Below are 21,606 nucleotides of genomic sequence, written 5' to 3' on the forward strand. Positions count from 1 at the left end.
AAATAAAGCATCGCTTTAGAGTGCCTCTAACCTGATTATTTATTTCTTCGATACAGGGCTTAACAAGCATTTATTATGAATCTGATCGTGAGCAGCTGACCTTTAACAGAAGTGCAAAAAATGCCTCATCATATGCTAAATTCCTTCTTTTCCCTAATTGAGCCGATGCCACCATGTTATTCTACTGGGACAATAGCTAACGCCGGAAAGTGAGCTTCTTTCGTCTGTCTCTGCGTTTCTTCCTTTACGCTTACAAGGACTGCGACGCCTACTTTAGTCATCGTCAAGGGGTCTTCGTTATTGTGCCGCCAGCAAGCGGCTTCCTCCCCTAAAACTCGAAGAAAAAAGGCAGCAGACTTCAGCTATTCTGGCGGCTCGTAGTGCTCATCGCTCATTCACCGCCTGGGCATTGAATATACATACCAGTCGCGCCTTCGTTTTATTGCACATCACAATTTGGAGAGTTGTTCTGAATAAAGTTTTCTTCTGTCTGTAGTGACAATGATTTTGCGGATGAGCTTCGCCTTCACTAGCGATCTTTTTACAGGACTCCAGTTTGCTCATGTTTACTGGTTGCGAGTAGTCGGCTTCCTTTATTCAAGGAAAGCCTGAGCGTCCGAATGGTTGAGCATAGCTGATACATGAATATGAAATTGTCTGAGCGTATTCAACAGTAACAAGCTAAAGCGTTGCTTTCATACACACCTGTGACTAAGTTTCGGTAGGTAAGAGGAGGAAGGAAGACAATTTACGTTGCACCACACGCAGGCCCTACCTATATAAACGAATACGACGCCCACTGTTTTATGTTCTCGAAAGGAGATTGATCGCTCGCAAATGCGAATGTTTCATCCAGCTGACGTTGCAGGAAACAGTTCATGGTTGATTACACATTAGATCCCGCAAGCTAAAGCGTCATTGGTTCCCGTTGCCTACAAAACTGCTGATTTTTTTCAGAAAGGATTTACTCGTAATTAGAACGGTAACAACGTAAAAGAAAACTCACTATCGCATTGCACACCCCCAAGAGCTTGAATAACTGTAGCATTTCTATGATTTGTGACAATATTTTCTGGTACAAGCATGGACAACTCGAACAGTAAGTGGTTTGGATAACCGCAAGCGCTTCTCGGCGTTGTAAATCCGCATCAACCAAACTTTCGTAACTCACATCTCTGAATGCTGTATACTCTTACTCAGTGACTGTAGAAATGGTGAAAGGTCTCAATGGGACCTAGAATTTTCGTAATCCCTAAAACGGTATGTCTTCCTAAAGACCTATCTTTGGTATATAAAAAGTGGTGAACGAACCAAGACGTGTGGCATGCCACGTGCTCTGTTGTCTTATGTTTTTGTTCGTGCACTGACGTTGTGCGGTGAACTATAGCAGTCGCGGTCAGGCTGGAGAAGTCCGCCTGGGGTGCACAGAAAGCAGAAGCACATGGTTCGTGGCACAATCTCTGAAATACAAATCTCCAATTGCTCTACACGTTAAGAAATACAGGTGAAGCGGAGATAGCTGTATTAGTTTCATAGCGAACCTAGTTTAGGGTATGGTTTTCATGGGAAAGGTCGAAATCCGACTGAGTGAGTACTTGCGGATGGCGAGCAAAACGCCCTATGGAGTGGCAGGAGTGCAACTCCGATCGCTGGCTTACCAAAATGGAAGAGCACCAGGTCACAGATGTCCGCCGCCATGAAAAAGTAACAAAGCCGCTGGAAGGTTATGGTTGCTGGGCTTTATGAACCGGTACCAGCAGCTCTTCTTTCTGCCCCCAGAAGCTATTTGATTTCGATGAGCCACACGCTTCAAAAGGACTAAGATAAACGGTTTCGTGTCAGATCTCCGAAACATTTACGATCGCTTTCGGTTCACCATTGAACGAATTTAGAATTTTGATGAGCTTGCAATAACAATGGTACAGAATCCACAGATGTTCGCACCCCGTGCGCAAAGGCAATTCGTTCAAGTATGGTCGGCGGAGCGAAATGAATTTTTCACTGGTCTGTCCATCACGAACGCGATTGGAAATACCATACCTCCTGTAATCATCTTCGTAGGGGTAGGTCAAAAAAACTTTTACCTAAATGGGGCACCAGCTGCAACTTTCGGCTTGACCTTTCCATCAGTTTGGATGTCCGTACAGATCTCTCCGAGTGCCCTCCAATATATCACACACACAAAAAAACAGCAAATGATGAAGGAACGAATCTATGCTAGTGACGCTCGAAAACAGCGAAAGCCGCGTAAGCTACGATGTGTTTAGCAAGGCAAATGAAAATATCATCGGTTTGCTCATTTTTCCCCGTCATTTCAGCCACCTGTTGCATGCAGTTGACATGTCGGTTTACGTGCCGTTTTTGAAGCCACGAATTTCCTTTAACTCAGCAAAAAAATCAAAGAAACGGGAAGTGCATGGAACTGGAGTTAAGAAAAACGAGCACGGTGGCCTATGGGGTGAAATTCATTGCTTGCGGCGGCGAACGTTAGAAAGTAGAGCAGAAAAAAAAAGAGCAACCTGACTCATCGACTACCCCTGCGTTTTCGAATGCGCAGGTATCTGCCGTCTGACCCGTGCAGCTTCACTTCACACGCTCGCGAGAATTCAACTAGATAACGCCAACCAAAGCGCTCGGTCGTTGCGTGCATGCAGCTATAGAAGCTTCGTCGAACTGAACTATACTATCGGATCTTCGACATTTAGTACGAGACGGTATATATATATTTTTTTGCCGACGCAACAATTCATGAGGGCACTAACGTAATAAAATATTGTTCGAGTGGCTTCTGCAAAAAAATCGAGAGTGAATACTCAATCATTTCGGGCAATTAAATCAGGTTTCAAGCGAACTTCATCGCAAAAAGATGCTCGCCGAAGGTTTATGTTTCAAAGTGTTACGCTTCTACAAAATTCCGCCTACTTGAATATTGCACACTGGAAAATAGTCTTCGTGAACTCTTCGTCAACTGCCAATAAGTGCACTTCTTCATTAAGCGCTGGACGATGAAGGTAACTGTTACATTTTATGGTTCTGACTGTGTTCACAAGGCGACGACCACCGAGTGGCACGACCTACAGGAACATTGCAATGACGCCTTCGAGAAGATGGTGGATGTGGCCAACGTTACCACATCTTTTTGCATGTTTAATATCTGCTATAAAAATCCCATACGGGCAGTAACCTAATGCGACCATGGACGCCTGAAAGCATCTATAGGCGCGGCACTGTGGAACGCCACTATGAAGACCTAACCTTGCAGACCTTGCGTGCCCACTACATTTACCAATGAAAAAAGAAATATCCACTCAGCTGTAGCACGAAGCCAGAAAGGAAACCCGTAGGGCATTTAGCTGTTGTTTTGTGCTAAAGTTTGGAGAATCACAACTTTCTTTTTCATAATCTGATCCGCAGTGGTTGCTCGGTGGATATGGTGTTGGGGTCGCGGGATCGAACCCCAGCCTGGGTGGCCGCATTTCGATGGGGGCCACGTGTGCAAACACCCGTGTACTTAGATTTAGGGGCACGTTAAAAACGCCAGTTGGCCAAAATTTCTGGAGTCCTCGATTGCGGCGTGCCTCATAATCAGACAGTGGTTTCGGCACGTTAAACCCCATAACTGTTTTTTCATAAACTGCCCCCCACCACGCGGGCTCCCGCCCAACTGATTTGTCCTCTGACCACAATTTTAAACAAACATCTCTCTATATAGCTGAAAAAAAAACACATCACTGTGTGCCTTCGACAGAGTTTAGCTTGTGCATGCGTCCTGCACAAGAAGCATTGCCTTATGTTCTTTCTTCATTTTTTACGCAATGCTTTCTTTGCGAACGATGCGCAGCATTCATGACCATGACTGCTGGCCGGGTGGCTGCGGCTCCTGCTCAATTTCCCATTACTAAAACGTAAAAAAGAAAAGAAAAGAATAATAAGGTGCGATATGCTGCATCGAGATTTCGTTCCACGGAGTTCAATCCAATTACCGGACCATTAGACTGCAATCGTACGTATATTTCTATTGCGACAATGGCAAGTGTCGCTGTGAGATGATCGCTGCATTCAAAATGAATCAAAATCAATGAACAAAACACAAGTAAGCTTACATTTATAACTTTGCGTAGTTTTCTTTACGCCAAAGATGCCGGAATGAAAGGGCAAATTAAGAGAGTTTTATTAGCGGCTTCGCTTCCAAAATGGACGTTGAGAGTTGATGCCGTTCGAAACTTTTAGATGCCGCGTTAAACAAAAAAAAAAGCTTCCGCTACCCAAATCAGTCATCGCGCTTGACCCTCCGATCATATTTCGACGACCGCCGATTGTTTTCAGCGCTATTGCTGTCCTTTGATTGTAACTTGCATTTGTGGGCACAAGTTCGGCCATAAAACGCTCGTTGCCGCATTAACCGTTTTGCTACCACATCACAATACCATACCTGTTCATATCTCTCTCTCTCTTCCTCTCTCTCACTATATATATATATATATATATATATTATTTCTATCGAACAAGCAGTTGAAAAGTGTGTGTTCGGGCACAGACCTACTACCGTAAAGCTGCCCTGTTCGTTCCACTGTTGTCATTCTAGCTTCTACATCTGACTATCATCGTGATACCGTCCTCACACTGTAACCGTCATACCTTCGTCGTGTTTTCGCCATCGTGATACTATTCCTCTGCTGTTATCATGGATTCAGTAACGTCATCCCACTACCACCGTGCTCTCGTTGTCGTCAGATAGTTGCTATCATGCATATGTTCATTCCTGCTTATACGACTCCCATCATGCCGCCATTATCCTCATGCAGGTTTCATGATTATGTTTTCATGACGTGATCATCGTACACTAGTCGGAATCGTATTCGCCTCATATTTCATGGCATCATCGTCATTTTGTCGTCGTTACTGACTCGTTTTTATGCGTTCATCGTGATGCCGTCCCCGTCGTGTCGTTGGGATTATTGCTACTTCGACATCCGAATGTTGTCAAGCCATCGTCGTCAAGCTGTCGTTTCTCCATCGTCATCAATTCACTACCGCCATCCTTTATTTCTCATGACCTCGTCGACGCACCGCTTCGTCGTTCTATCGCCTTCATTTATTGTTTGCCAGTCCATTGGAACGGTTCTGTCATCATTAAAATCATGAATATGGCCTTCTTGTTATGCCGTCGTCGTCATCACATCGTCATCACACAGCTGCTGATGTAACCGGTTGTCATATACCGCCGAGATCATGCTATCGTCGTCACGGACTCGTCGTCACCTCACTGTCGTTATGCCATTATCGTGACGATGTCATCGTCATGCTGTGGTCGGTATATCATCGCCATTACTTAAGGCTCAACATCTGATTGTCGTGATGCCGCCATTGCTATTCCGCCTCGTTCAATTGACTTCATTCTTTCTTCGTCAGTGCATCTTTCTCACGGCGATGGCATTATGTACAGTAGTCTTCACGAAACGACCTTCAAGGGCGACCATGAGAATCGAGTGCCATATGAAAGTGTGAAGATATGGGGCTGTGGGATATACACTACAAGCAACAAGTCTTACATTTACCACAACCAAAAGTAAATGAACTTGCTCCTGGTGTACGGCGTGTCGTTACAATGCCAGAATGCTGGTGGCAGCAGTATGAAGCTATATCACGATATATGTTCGGTCGCATTGTTCTTGCGTTTGTTTATGCTTATCTAATGGCAACATTCATACGCAAACATGCTAGACTGGAATACATGTGGCGCAGAAGCATTTCACCTACACGCTTGTAGCTCTCACTCGATTCAGCATCTATTGCGACCGGAACGAAGCTCTTGTTGTTTCCAATATCTTGTTGGAAATTACTTTAACAAAGTGGTAAACGATGACGAAAGATAACGCAACAGGCGCGTAGTAATACTTTTGCACTCAATATTTTGACAATACGAATCATATGCGAGCAACGCTTCCACCTGTTAAGAATACACTTTGACGTCGGTTGTTGAGGAAGTTCACCTTTGATATTCGAGCACATTTTTATAATTTGCTTATCTTTATTAGGTATTTGTCACTGATAGCTGCTATACTGGTCATATTGATATCCACCAGTGTCGGCTACCACCTAACGCCGGAATATCAAATTCACTTGCGATAAAATGGCCTATAAAGAAACCTTCTCATTGGGATTCATTAGTATTGAAACTTAGTACCGCAATATTGGCAGTCCGGGAATCTGCCTCTCACCTACACTTCTTTTTATAGATTGTACTTATACAGGCGAGTATGATGCCTAATGCAAGCATTCCAAAGGCCTCTCAGGCAAAGGCAAGCATTGTAACCTAATGCAAGCATCACAAGTTGACTCTCAGCCAACCGACGAAAGCTACAGCAGTGGAAAGGACTAAACAGCGAGCGTCATTTGTGTCGTCAGCTATCAATATTAGCTAACTGTGGCTCATTTGTCTTCTGTGGACTGCTTAGACTTAGCAGTCGCGCCCTCGTGTTATTACACATCGCCTTCGCTATTTTGAAAGTTTTTCGAAAGCAAGTTTTCTTCTGCTTGTAGTGACAATTATTGAGCGGATCAGCTTCGTATTCACTAGTCTTCCTTTTGCAGCACTCCGGATTTCTCATGTTTACTGAATGCGCTAACGTCGGCTTCCATTATTTAAGGAAAGCCTGAGCGTCCTACTGATGGAGTATAGCCAAAATATGAAGTTCAAAATGTCCTAGCGGATTCAGTGGTAACAAGCTAAAGGGCTGTTTTAGTAGAAACCTGTGACTAAGTTTTCATAGGTAAGAGGAGGAAGGAAAGCCATTTTCGTTTCACGACACGTTGGCGCAACCTCTACAAACGAATACGACTCGCATTGCTTTACGTTCTCCTAAGGATATTGTTCCTTTGCACATGCGAATATTCCATTGAACAGGTGTTGCACGGATTACACATCCTGCGCGTTACACATTCTCCGCATAAAATACCGCAAGCTATAGCGTCACTGCTTCGTGTTAGGGACGAAACTGCTTATTGTTTTCAGAATGTGCTCGTAATTAGAACGCTAATAATATTGAAAAACTCACTGTCGCTTAGCATACCCCCAAAAGCTCGGATAAGTGCAGCATTTTTATGTTTCTCGTGACAGTAGTGTCTGGGACGGGCAATTGCAGCAAGTGCTTCTCGGTGTCCTAAATCCGCACCCACCAAATTACCATAACTCACATCTCTGAATGTTGTACAGTAATATTGAGCGAACATGACGACGATGAGAGGTATCAAAAGAACCCAGAACTTTTGTAATACCAACATGGTAGGTCTTCTAAAAGAGCCATCTATGGCCTATAAGAAGTGGTGAAGAAATTATGACGCGTTATGTGCCACGTGTGCTGTTAACCTATTTTTTTGACTCGTGCACCGATGTTGTGCGTTGATCTACAGCAGTCGCGCTCCGGTTGGAGCAGCCCGTCCGGGGTGCACAGAAAATAGAAGGATATGACTCATGGCGCAAGCTCTGAAATTCAAGTGCGCAATCGCTCAACATGTTAAGAAATACAGGTGAAACTGAGAGAGGAGTACCAGTTTCATAGGGAATCCAGTTTGGGGCATTGTATTCACAAGAAAGGTGAAAAACCAACTGAATGAGTACTTGTGAATGGTGAGCAAGATGCGGTTCGCACGGGCACGAGTGCTAGTCCGATCGCTGGCTTACGAAAATGTGTGAGTATCATGTCGTGGGTGTGCGCCATCATAGAAAAGTAACAAATCCGCTGGAAAGTGGTGGTTGCTGCGCTTCATGAACTGGCGCTTGCAGCTCTCATTTCGGTCTCCAGAAGCTATTAGTCTTGGACGAGTCACATGCTTCAACAGAACCAGGGTAAACGGTTTCCTGTCAGATATCCGGATCACTTCCGGTCGCCTTCTGCACCCGTGTACGTCTTCACAATTCTGATGAGACTGCAATCACAACGGTAGAGAATCCCCAGATTTTCGCACCTCTTGCGGAAAAGCAACTCACTCAAGTAACGTCGGCCGCACTAAATGAGTTCATCACGGGTCTGTCCATCGCGAACACCATGGTAAATACCATACCACCAGTAATCATTCACGCACGGATATGATACAACGACTTATACTTAAATAGAGCACCAACTGGAACTATCGTATTGACCACTCGATCGGGGTGGATGTCCGTACACATCTGTCGGAGTGCCCTCCAAGACATTATATATATATATATATATATATATATATATCAGCAACAAATGCTCAAGGGACGAATCTAGACTTTTGCCTCTCGACGATCGCGAAAGCCATGCGAGTATCGATGCGTTTAGCAAGGCAAAGAAAAGCGGCATCGGTTTGCTCATATTTTCCCCTCACTTCAGTTCACATATCGGTTTATGCACCGTTCTTCAGCTTACAAAAGCATGAAAATATAGTGCCTAGAATATACTGGCTAGTGTGCCATCCGCGGCCTCCCGGGTGGCACCGGATGCAATGAATGCCGGCAGCTGCCGCTAGGAGCGCTGCAGTCCGGGGGGCGCCGCGGCACCATCCGGTATTCGTAGCCCGCCATGTTTTCTCAGTATCAGCTTTCTTTCGTTCGGCGATCACTACTTGTATCTCCCTGTTCCATCAGCTTTTCGATTTCTTTATTCCTTTCCTACGAACATGTTGTTTCTCTGTCCGCATTTCTGTCGTTATTACACTCAGAAGCTCACTATATAACCACTCCCTACTTGGCGATTTGCCAAGATCTTCCCCAACTCTACTAACTATATTTGTTGCTGGTTCAGCGCTTAAATTTGGACTGTCCATTTTGCACTGCTTGCTTTCCTTCCCAAATACATACCCATTTTCAAAAGTAGGCCTTTATGGTGACTCCAGGGGCGTAGCCAGGGGGGGGAAGGGGGCTTATGGGGCTTCAGCCCCCCCCCCCCCGAAATGTTTTCGTGCTGTCCATGCGCCGCCGGCCAAAACCACCCCCGGCACCGGAAATCATGCTCGATTGTGTCTAGAATGGCCTTTTCGCACTCGAAAAAACAGTTTAGCATGAACACTGCGAAATCGGGCTGGATTTCGCGGCAACGCCCATGCACCGGGAGTCACATAAAGCAAGGAGGCCCATCCAAGCACAAAGCGTCAAAGGCGTTTTAATGGCGAGCGGGCTCGTCATGGCATCTCGCTGAGGCCGCGGAATTGGCAGCACTTGGATTTCAGTTCTGACACTTTATGGCTATAAAGTTCTAAGAAACTTTTGGTGCGAAACTTGCATTGATATTTCCAAAGTCGTGCTAGATTTTCAATTCCGGAACTTTGTGGGCTTAATGTTGTTATAAACATTTGACGCCAAAGGTGCATTGACTTTTCTAAAGTCTTAGATGGGAATATACAACGAGACAAGCCAAATTAACACACTATCAGACAAGTTGACAAAACAGGCAGCGAGATACGATGAGTCGAAGCGTTGTGGTGGTTCATTTGTGCCGTCAAGTCGCATAAAAATATCAACATTTTTTTTTCACCTACGCCAAAGCATCCATGTGAAGACACTAAAGCCAGCCAGGGTAACCACGTTCTTATTTATTTTTTCTACTTTGGCTTTTATTCGTGAGGACACATTGAGCCTCTTAATTTTTTTAATTCTCGCTACCCTAACCGCGGGCGGCCAGAACCAGCCAAAGCGCATGCGTTTTTCTTGTGTTGCTCCGAAACCACCGCGCGGCGTACTTCGGTGCGTGTGTGGTTTTCTCTGGCCGAGTGAAGTTTCACCTGGCAGAGTTTTGGACGCCTTCTGGCTAGCAGACGAGAAACCGAAACAATGGTCGCTCACCGCCATCACTGTGAAGACTTGACGGATTACGCCGTGTTCGCTTGAGCGCAACCTCTCCGGAAAGCCTTGTCTCGCCTATGTAAATTACCGAGCACTATGCGTAAAGTTCTCGGTGCACCAAGAGTCTCACGTTTTCTTCGATATTCATTCGGTAGCCACATTAGGTACGCAAAGTAGGCATTCAATTCTGGCCAGCATATTTCCCTTTTGGTTTTTTTTAATTTCGGTGCCGCCGCACCACAAGAACAAAACGAAAAAAATTATTGTTGTGGCGCAGCGAATCGTCGCATGGTGACAGTTTGTTACTTCTATTGCGGAAAGTAATCGGCCAAGGCTCGCTTCGGTTGCCGGATGCTATTATTATATTAATTGAGAGCTTTAGCAGCGCCGTATTACGGTAGGGTAAGTGCGGTATACGGTACGGTATTACCGTTCCGTACTAACTTACCGCGATAGCCGAAGACATTTTAGCTGCGTGTGTCGCTCGATGCGTACGACAATGTGATAATGATGATAGCGGCTAACATTGGGGCTTTGCAGAATACAGTAACTATGCGCTGAGCGCAAAATATTCATTTCGACGAATACTAGAAAGCTTTAGCTTGTCCATACACGTATTATTATATACAGAAGGGCCCGGCTACGCCACGCTTAGACGCCAGTCACAGGGGCGGTAGCGACTTCTTGTGACACTTCGTCCTGCAACAAGTGAAACCTTTTGTTACATAGGTGTTCTTATCTAATCAATACATAAAAAAGGGTTTGTTTCTTGTAAATCGCACCACTGCTGACAATTTACACAAGCAGATAAGTAGAATATAGTTAGTTACTGCAATACAAACTCTGCGTCCCCTCTAAGTAAACTCTGCATCACTAGATGGCGCCACCTACCTGGTTTTTTTTTATGCCACTGTTTACTTGTGGCCACTTCGTCGCCCCGCAGAAGGTGGTTTAAACTAACCTCTTGCTTTGGTATTACCATGGTAAAAAAAGCACGCGAGACGTGGACTCTCTGGCCGAGAACAGCTTCTCACTGTTTTGGTTTGGTGCAGCTCGGCTCGCGGCACACGGTGCTAGCCGAGCCTTACCGACTCCTTACCGCCTAGTATGCCGTACGGAAAGTCATTCCGTACGGTAAAGTCCGCGCATGCTCACTCTTCGACCGGTACAGTATTACGCACTTACCGTACCGTATACCGTACTTTCCGTAGCACCGCTAAATGTCCCTATTGTGATAGCAATTATATGAAGACTCCAGGCGCATTCCTGCTGTCGCCGTCACCCTCATGTTTTGTGTGCAGTCTCAGGACAATAACGTCATGACCGCGCGCCGCATGCTGCATGTACGAGGGAAAGAGTAGGGGGGGTGGAAAGGGTGAGCCGGCGATGGTGGCTAAGTCTTGCGTGCGCAAAGCACAAAAGCGGGGAGCAAGCGGGCCGCCTTCCGTCGCACGCGATACATCGGATGGAGTGGATGGAATGGGGGCGAGATCTATGATTCTGTGAATCTGTGATTGCGCTACATGTTTATTTGCCTTGTTTGACGCATTATACACAGTGATTTTATCTTAGATACATAGATTTATTGGAGACTTATACATGTATTTAAATATCTTGTTTCGAGGTTCTGTGTATACTTGCAGTGAACTTTGTTTCCAGTGACACTTTTTTGCCATTTATCAAACATTTGTATACTCCATTGTATCTTCGCATTTCTAATTAACGAGGGCGAGTTAAAAAAAAGTGAGCCTACCCACCCGCGCAATAATGGTTCGGTTCATTATCTGCGAGGCATGCGGGTAGCACACAGGCATCTTTTATTTAAGAAAGGGACACGCGGATGTGAGAGTGAATGTTCTTTAATGCTCTCATACACTGGATTGAAAATGGTTGCGTGACGTAATGGACACTTTAGAACTTGAGCAGCGGGGTGCCGTGAATGTTGTGACAGCTGAAGGTGTTTCCCAAAAGGAAATTATTCGCCGTATGGCTGCCGTGTACGTTGAACGTTGCATTTCATTGGCCACTGTAAAGCATTGGAGCAAACGGTCGAAAAAGGACGTGAGAGTTGCAAAGCCGATCCAAGACCGGGCCAAAGCCATCGTGCAATCACCGCCAACACAAGTGCAAAAGTTGATGAGCTGATGAGACAAGAACGGAGGACAAGCATCGGTGACCTTGCAGAGCGTGTGACCGTCAGTCGCGGTTCGGTTCACACCATAATTCATGAACATCTCGGTCATCGGCTCTTGTGTGCGCAATGGATGCCCAAGATTTTGAACCACCGCCAGAAGAAGGTTCTGCGTAGCCTTGACTCATCTGATCCGGTATCGCAATGAGGGTGACGACTTCCTGTCTGCAATTGTGATCGGGGACGAACCATGGTGCCACTACTACGAGCCTGAAACACGACGGCAAAGCTTACAGTGGAAACATTCGAATTTACCGCCCTCAAAAAAAGCAAAGGCCGTCATTCCCGCCGGAAAGGTGTTGTTTACTATTTTTTTTCAATCGTCAGGGGCCATTACATATAGAATTTTTCAAAGCCGGGGAGACTATCAATCGTTTCCGATATTGTGAAACGCCGGTTCGGCTGCGTGTAGCAATCAAGAACAAGCGACGTGGAAAATTGACGAATGGGGTCATCTTGTTCCACGACGTGCCTATGGTGTTGGGCTGTACAGCACGAAGTCGCGTGATCGAATCCCGGCCACGGCGGTCGCATCTCGATGGGGGCGAAATGCGAAAACACCCGTGTACTTAGATTTAGGTGCACGTTAAAGAACCCCAGGTGGTCGAAATTTCCGAAGTCCTCCACTATGGCGTGCCTCATAATCCGAAAGTGATTTTGACACGTAAAACCCCATAATTCAATTTTTAAGTTTTCCATAATGCCTGGCCCCCCGTCGCTGATGTGGTTAACAGAAAACTGGCAAAGTTCAAGTGGGAAACCCTGCAACGTCTGCCATACAGCTAAGACCTGTCGCCTTGCGACCTCCACATTTTGGGGCAAATGAAAAAACAGCTTAAGGGAAACAGATTCGTGTCGGATGATGACGTGAAAGAGTCAGGTGCAGATTTGTTGAAGCAGCAACCTAAGGAGTCTTATGAGACGGGAATCTCCGGGCTCGATAGTCAAAGGGATAAATGTCTAAATGCTCATGGAGACTACGTTAAATTAAGCACACCGTTTGTCATATATTTGCATTGGCTCACTTTAATTTGACTCGTCCTCGTATAATTTGCAGAACGTCTTTATATAGGTACTCTCTGTTGGGACAATAATTTCAGTGCAATTACTCACGATACACGACCGCTGACAGCTGCTCCTGCGTAATACACTGCGTAATACTGAAAGATATCTATAGTGGCTCCACAGCCACCGTAGTGTTCCATAAAGCAAGCAACAAAATCCCAATAAAGAAAGGCGTCAGGCAGGGAGATACGATCTCTCCAAGGCTATTCACAGCGTGTTTACAGGAGGTATTCAGAGACCTGCATTGGGAAGAATTGGGGATAAAAGTTAATGGAGAATACCTTAGTAACTTGCGATTCGCTGATGATATTGCCTTGCTTAGTAACTCAGAGGACCAATTGCAATGCATGCTCACTGACCTGGAGAGGCAAAGCAGAAGAGTGGGTCTAAAAATTAATCTGCAGAAAACTAAAGTATTGTTTAACAGTCTCGGAAGAGAACAGCAATTTACAATAGGCAGCGAGGCACTGGAAGTCGTAAGGGAATACATCTACTTAGGGCAGGTAGTGACGGCGGATCCGGATCATGAGATGGAAATAATCAGAAGAATAAGAATGGGCTGGGGTGTGTTTGGCAAGCATTCTCAGATCATGAACAGCAGGTTGCCACTATCCCTCAAGAGAAAAGTATATAACAGCTGTGTCTTACCAGTACTCACCTACGGGGCAGAAACCTGGAGGATTACGAAAAGAGTTCTACTCAAATTGAGGACGACGCAACGAACTATGGAAAGAAGAATGATAGGTGTAACGTTAAGGGATAAGAAAAGAGCAGATTGGGTGAGGGAACAAAGGCGAGTTAATGACATCTTAGTTGAAATCTAGAAAAAGAAAAGCGCATGGGCAGGACATGTAATGAGGAGGGAAGATAACCGATGGTCATTAAGGGTTACGGACTGGATCCCAAGGGAAGGGAAGCGTAGCAGGGGCCGGCAGAAAGTTAGGTGGGCGGATGAGATTAAGAAGTTTGCAGGGACGGCATGGCCACAATTAGTACATGACCGGGGTTGTTGGAGAAGTATGGGAGAGGCCTTTGCCCTGCAGTGGGCGTAACCAGGCTGATGATGATGATGATGAATACACTGGAATAAATGACAGCGTCATTGAGATTTTTCAGTGGCCGTTGCATATGTACAAAAATGTAAATAAGGTTGTTGAATGACAAAGTTTCAGTAACATATTTGTCCTCAACTTGTTCATTTCATGGCCTTTACATTTTTCATATCAGTGGCATGCACTGCTTTGCTAGTTTCGAACTGATATAGTTCTAAGGATCGTCTGATATTTTCTTTACTTGTGAAATAGACAAAAACATGGAAGCATTGATATCAGTTATTTTGAGCGCAATTTCTGGCACATACGAGTACATATCTTTATTATAAAATACATATATTACTTGTTTTCACAGAGCGTAGCGTTCAAGAATTCGTTTGCAGCATCTTTGGTAATGGCAATGCAGTTATTATTCATGTATTTGATCTCTCGACAAATTGTTTGAGAGGAAGCTTTTGCTCGGGCCCAACTCCGACGTGGCCTGTTCAAATAAATGTAAAACGCAGAAATGTTTTTCTGAGATAACTCCTGGATCACTATTAATGGAATTTGTTCAATTTGAGAAAGTTAACTTCTACTATCTGTTGGAAGCGGAAGTTTGAATTACGGCCTGAATTTTGTTTAAAACCATTTTAATGATATTGAAAGTGCGAAAAAAGAATAGAAGTACGACGTTTACAAACTAAAAGCTGTTAATCCAAAACAGATATCACGGTTCTTCAAATGGCATCTATTATAGGAGTCAAAGCGCTCAAATTCGGTATCTCAATTTGCATGTTACGTGAATCAGTTATGAGATGCACAAGGGTTCTGCAAAAGCCGTATTTGGATAATGCTGAATTGTTTGAGATTCATTTGTATCGTATCATTTATGTCCGCTATAGATGTACTATTAGATGCGATTCACAGAATTATGATATTCTTTTTATTGTTAAATTATATAGTTTTAAACATGACAGTTTCGTTTTCTGAAAATTTGAGATTTCTGCCAATTTTTAATAAAAAATTTACAACCTAAATCAAAAATTCGAAACTAGAAGACAGTAGAATTTCAGTTTTTCTTCTAAATGCAACAAACCTCATCTAAGCTTGTGCAGTGGTCGCCGAGAAAATCTAATTCACCTTCTACATGCATTTAGAAAGGAGCGTGCGAGGTAAAGCTTCCTCTTAAGGAGGAAGCCAAGCTGCAACGTGAGCTCTACCCCCCCCCCCCCCCCCCCTAACGAAATTTCTGGCTACGCCACTGTGCTGGACCGTGTTATCGCGTAGTGCTCCGCTGGTTTCGCTGGCTCTCTAAACTCGCACAGACTGCAAGTAGCAATGACTTCAACTTCTATGTGATGTCGCGGGATGCCTGAACGGTCTACGCCCCTTTACGAAAAAGCAGCTGCAGCGGCGAATGAACCGCTCTCTCTTGGCTCGGTACCGCTCCGCCATCTGTCGAGCGCCGTTTCACTCACTGACAGCACCAAAGGGTGCTGATGGCGTATGCAACGTCGCCACTCCTGCGGCTGGGTGGCGGGAGATTAGAATTTTAAAAAGATATTCGAACCCCTCCAGATGCAATTTTCTCGTAAACTAAGTATTTTCTTTGCATGAAAGAAGCTTTTCAAGGTTTCTAGAATGATATTTACACCGTCCACGTTGACCTAGTATTTGTCTTTAGTGCCTTTTTAGGTAATGTTATGTAGTGTTTAAGTGCAACGTGCTACTTTTAAGTAGGACTTGGCACAGTGGCTCACCATGCAGCAGTTGTGTAGGGAGCGATGCAAGGTACGTAGATAGCGAAGACTTGAGAATGAAAAAGAAGATGACGGAGATGTATAAATGATAACGTCATAAAACATGTATGGCATACCTGATTAACTTGAGCAGGCTAGGTGACTGTCACCTTCCCGTTTCAAAAGTAATGCCAATAATCGTCACCATAATCATTACCTCTGTACCGTGCTATCTGTCACGCGGTGTGTCATACACGCCGCGTAGCGTCGATGAGTACAAACTTTGAATTAAAATTCCGTCATATTCCACTACGTGTCCCCCTAAGTAGCGCAGGACGTTCTGTAAACGTTGCATGATTGTAACAAATCCAACGCAACGTTGAACAAGCAACTTCAAAGTTGAAAGTACGTTGCCAGCCCTCCGCTCGGGTAATGCTACAAATAAATATCACAACAACATCCTAACACCCACGTTGTGTCAAAGTTACATGTAACATCAAGTGAATAAGGGTAACAATGTAGCAACGTTGCAGATATGCACGCACCCAGAACGTTGCCGGATGTCATGAATGTTGGCATTAGTACCATGCCAGGCTGCTGTATGATTTCACATGCGTACTTTAACGCAACTATGAGATATTTTTATCTTCAATTGAATCATACAGTGACGTATGTAGCTGTACACTAGTTATGCTGCAATTGATATTTTCTCAGTACCGCCATGTGCAATGGTGTTTGTTGTGCTTGTCAACAGATAAAGACTGCTACAAATTATATTAATTAAACGGAGGAAACATTCACGTGGGAATAATGCTAATTGCTGCAGAACATATACTGTCACATGCCAGGGACGGTCGAAAACACAATAGCAAAATGGTAAATATTGAAACACTCTTTATTGGGCGAGCTTGTGCCCAAGGGCGCGATCGAAGATCTTTGTTCAATACGCGTCCTGTTCGGTTGCAGCAACGTCACAAGTTGGCAGTACGCGAAAGCAACAGGCCCGTCATTTTGCCATAGCTCTAAGCAAATTGAACATCCCTAAAAAAAGGAAACTCAGTATACAGAAGGCTGAAAATGGTGGAATAAGAGTACCATTAATGACCAGACGCAGTCTTTCACTAAATTTACGTTTATTTTTCATGCGCTTTCACAGCGTGCGCTCGAAGAGGTCACCTTCTGCAGCGATACAACACTGGGACCTTCTGAGAACGCTTGCTGTCGCTGCCTTGAGCACCGTCGGTGAAATGTTTTGGCGGACTTCAATTATCTTCTCCTGTAAGGCTTCTTTCTGGAGTCGTTGTTTCCGTCGTGTATATGTGATCCTTAATATAGCCCCAGAAGAAAAAGTAAAGAGGGTTGAGGTCGGCTGACAATGCCGGCCACAGCACAGGCACGTTTCTCCCTATTCATTGCCCTGGGAAAGTAACATCAAGGCTTGCAATGCTCGTGCTCGACTGTCGTGCTTGACTGGCCCCGTCGTGCGTACACCACATTGCGTCAAGGTGGGCTAGTGGCATGTTGCAGCAGAAATATTCAACCTGCCCTTTGAGGAACTGACATACCACTTGCCGGTCAGGGTGTTGTTAAAAACACTAGGGTAATGACTGTGCTCTCATTTATGCCGCACCAAACGTTAAAAGACCGCTGATATTGGTGGAGGGATATTCCTGGCCAGTAGGGATTTTGCTCACTTTTATAGTGGGCGTTGTGGATACTTACTTTTCAATTTCAGGAAAAGTTCATCTCGTCAGTCCGGGCACCTTGGTGAGAAAGTCAGAATACTGCTCCTCCTGAATCAAAATCCAATTCGCAAAGTTTAGTCTCTTTTGAAGATCCCTTGACTCCAGGCATTGATGCTACTGCAGGTGATAAGGGTGCAGTCCAGCTGTTTTCAAAATGATCCAGGCAGTTGAGATGGACACACCGAGCTGTGCGCTCACGCTGCGCGTGCTAGCGTTTGGATTAGCCGCCATGAAAGACAAAACCTTGGAGCGAAATTAATTATTTTTGACTCAAGCTCTCTGCCTCTTTCTTGTGAAGCTGCTGGCTTGCTTCAACGACTCGTAGGTGTTGAATATTGTCATCGGGCTCAGTCGCGTACCCGGGTGTCAGCTTCGAAATATTGTTGCAGCCTGCCGTCTATGTCTTCCTGCAGCTACTAGGGCAAGGATCATGTTTGCTTTTTCCTCATTGGAAAAAGGCATCACGAAATCACCCACGCTTTTGCGGCCGATGCACGATAGTCTGTTTATTGCTGTCTGTAATTACCGCCTACCACTAAAACCACGTCCATCAGTCGCTTTACACAGCACAGGAGGTTGCTAGCTTAAATCGAACAGCCAACGCTTGCGTCGCTGCTTTCTCGCTTTTAAGTGGCAGCTAGTGCACCTATGGCTGTTTGTGCGCGGAAAACTTCGGAGCAGTGCGATTACGACTTGCAAGCGGGCATGTCACGTTGTGTTTGTTGTATTTCGCGGGAATCCGCAGTGAGCTGAAAAACACTAATACTTGATAGAAAGACAGAAACTGTTTATTCGGACGTTTTGCAAAGCGCTCTGAAACGTTCTAATTGGAATTTTTTTCCTAGCTTCGTTGCTTCAGAAGTTAGTTAATTAATGTAGAGTAATTATCTAATTAAACCAAATACAAAAATAGCTACACAATGCATACAAAAGTGAGCAACATGCATTTGGTCGCGTCGTCTTGGAGTACATCGGCACATTTTTAAACACTGGCTAAAGTTAGCGAAAGCACCCTGTATAATGCGCCAAACAAGGCAAATAAACATGTTGCGCAATCACAGATTCACAGATCACAGGATCCTAAGGTCCGCTCACCCCTTCCCTCCACTCCCTACGCTTCGCTTTCACTCGCACATACAGCATGCGGCGCGCGCTGACGATGTTATCACACTTGGACTTCATACGGAACATAACGGCGACGACAGGATTGCAGCTTGAGTGTCCAACTAATTGCTATCGCAACAATATAGTAAGAGTATCAGAAAGTCAAGAGTCCCATGACCCATATTACTTTTCGCAAAAGTAGTAACAAAATCGAACTTTCAGCATGCCACAATTCGCTGCGCGGCTACAATGTGTTTTTGTGTGTGGGGGGAAGGGGCACAGAAATCAAGAAACGCGAAGGAAAGCATTTTGGCCACAATATAATGCCTACTTGGGGCACCCAATGTAGCTACCTAAGGAATATCCAAGCAAACGGGAGACGCTTGGTCCACAGAGAACCATATGCGTGCGGCTCGTTATCCTACACTGGCGAGATAAGACTTTCCGTAGACCTTGCGATAACATCGAAACGTTGGTGATGTCCTCAAGCGAACGCGTTGCAATCTGTCGAGTCCCCACAATGGTGACGGCGACCAACCATTGCTTCTTTTTCTCGTCTGCTAGCCAGCAAGCGTCGAAAACTCTGCGAGACCAAAATACGCTCGGCCAGAGATAAACGAACGCGCACCGCAGTGCACCGCGCGGTTGTCAGAGCAATGCATGAAAAACGCATGACCTTTGGCTGGCTCTGGTAGCCCGCGGTAGCGAGAGCAAAAAAAATTGGAGAGGCTCATTGTGTCCTCGCGAATAAAACTCAAAGTAGAAAAAATAAGAACGCAGTTACCTTTTCTGGCTTCAGTGTCTTGACATGGATGCTTTGGCGCAGGTGAAATAGATGTTGATATTGTTTTCTGTGACATGATGGCAAATATGAACCATCACAACGCTTCGTCTCATCGGACCTCGCTGCGTGCTTCGCCAACTTGTATGATAGTGTATTGATTTGGGTTGTTTCGCTGTATGGTCCTATGTATGACTTTAAAAAAGTAAATGCAGCTTTGCATCAAATGTAAATAAGAACATTAAACCCACAAATATCCGGAATTGAAAATGTAAAGCACGACTTTGACAATGTCAATGCACCTTTTGCATCAAAACTTTATGTAACCTTTGCACCTCCAAAATTTCTTAATTGAAATCCATGCGCTCCGCAGATTCTGCGGCCTCTGCGAGATGTTGCGTCGGGCCCCCTCGCCATCAAAGCGCCCTTGAAACTTTGTGCTCGGATGGGGACCTTTGCGTTATGTGACTCCAGGTGCATGGGCGTTGTCACAAAATCCCGCCCGAGTTCCGAATCTTCGTGCCAAATGTTTTTTCGGGCCCGAAAAATACATTCTAGAGATAACCCAGAATGATTTCCGGCACCGTGGGTTGTCTTGGTTGGCGGTGCATCACAGCACAAAAAATTTCGAGGGGGAACTGAAGCGTCCCCCCCCCTCCGGGCTACGCCCCTGTTTAGTGGCAAACTGGCGAGCGTTCTCAAAAAAGTTACTTTGCCCTGGGATGGGGAACCAGTTCGTATGGCAGGTAGCCACGTCGTCACACCGCTTGGCTTATGCACGGCCAGAGTAGAAATTCACGGTGCTGCTTTTCTCGCCACTTGTCTGGTTCTACGCGAGTGTTCCCGCGAATTAATTCTTGGGATCGACTTTCTCCGGGAATATAGCGCCATTTTGACCCCCCGAGCGCTGCATCACTTTCTCGACACAAAGGGCAACAATCCAGACCGACGCCATTGGACACAGATCCGCCCTTCGCGTTTCGGCGACAGCATCACGATAGCGCCGTGCGCGAGTGTTCTCGTTCCGGCCAAGTCCGACGAGCTACAAGATGGTGAAGCCATTGTGGAAAGTAACATTTCTATTCTAGAACTGGTACCGCGCAACATACAAAGGAAGAAACAAGCCGAGCCGTCCAGATAAAGGAACAGAGCACTGATTTCCAACTGGTTCATTAGCGACTTGCACGAAATATATACGTACAAGAAAGCATCAGGACAATTCATCACAAGACTTCACAAATCGTCACACTGATAGAAAGCTACACTATCATGGGTCAGAGCACGCGCAATTTCGTCATGCAAGGTTAAACTGATCAAGAAATCTTGCTTCCTGTGGAGATAGGCCCAAAGATGGCGCGCTAACACACGTGCTGCCAGCCATCTACAAACCTTGTGAACATTTCTATGTTGGTGACCCAAGGTATTTGTGTAGCGCGAAGCCTCGTGGAACTTCGTGATAGCCAGACAGCGGTCCTCGTTCCCAACTTCACCTTTGAGCATCGGCACATTTTTCGTGGCAGTGCCGAGGCCTACGCCGAACAATCAACAGACATGATCGAGTGCTTTGTTTCTGAAGTGGACACAGCCGGCGGTTAACTCAGAGACATCGACGTAAACTCAGAGCTTATGGGCGACCAAAAGAGCGCACCGCATGAACTCGTGAACGAATTCTGCGTCTGTTTCGCTCGGTCTACTAATGTTGGCCAAACACAAATCACAAAGGACTGAATAACGACATCCGCCGATGCATGCCCCATCAAACAACAGCCTTATCGTGTCTCGCCGAAACAACTTTAGGCATTCAAGCCCAGCTCAAGGAGATGCTAGATGATGGTGTCATTCAGCCTTCGCACAGTCCGTAGTCCTCCGTGCTCGTTCTGGTCTAGAAAAAAGACGGAACGCTTCGTTTCTGTGTTGATTATCGACGCCTCAGCGATGTCAACAAGACGGAAGTGTGCCCACAACCACGTATCGATGACTCTTTAGACCGGTTGCGGCGAGCTAAGTACTTTGCGTCTCTCGATCTAAAGAGCAGTAACTGGCAAATTGAGGTAGATGAACGAGACCGCAAGAAAACTGCTTTCGTCACACCAGATGGCCTTTACGAATTCAGAGCACTTCCTTTCGGTTTCTGTTCGG

The sequence above is a fragment of the Dermacentor variabilis genome, chromosome 4 (genome assembly GCF_050947875.1).
Source record: "Dermacentor variabilis isolate Ectoservices chromosome 4, ASM5094787v1, whole genome shotgun sequence".
In the NCBI taxonomy this organism is placed as follows: domain Eukaryota; kingdom Metazoa; phylum Arthropoda; class Arachnida; order Ixodida; family Ixodidae; genus Dermacentor; species Dermacentor variabilis.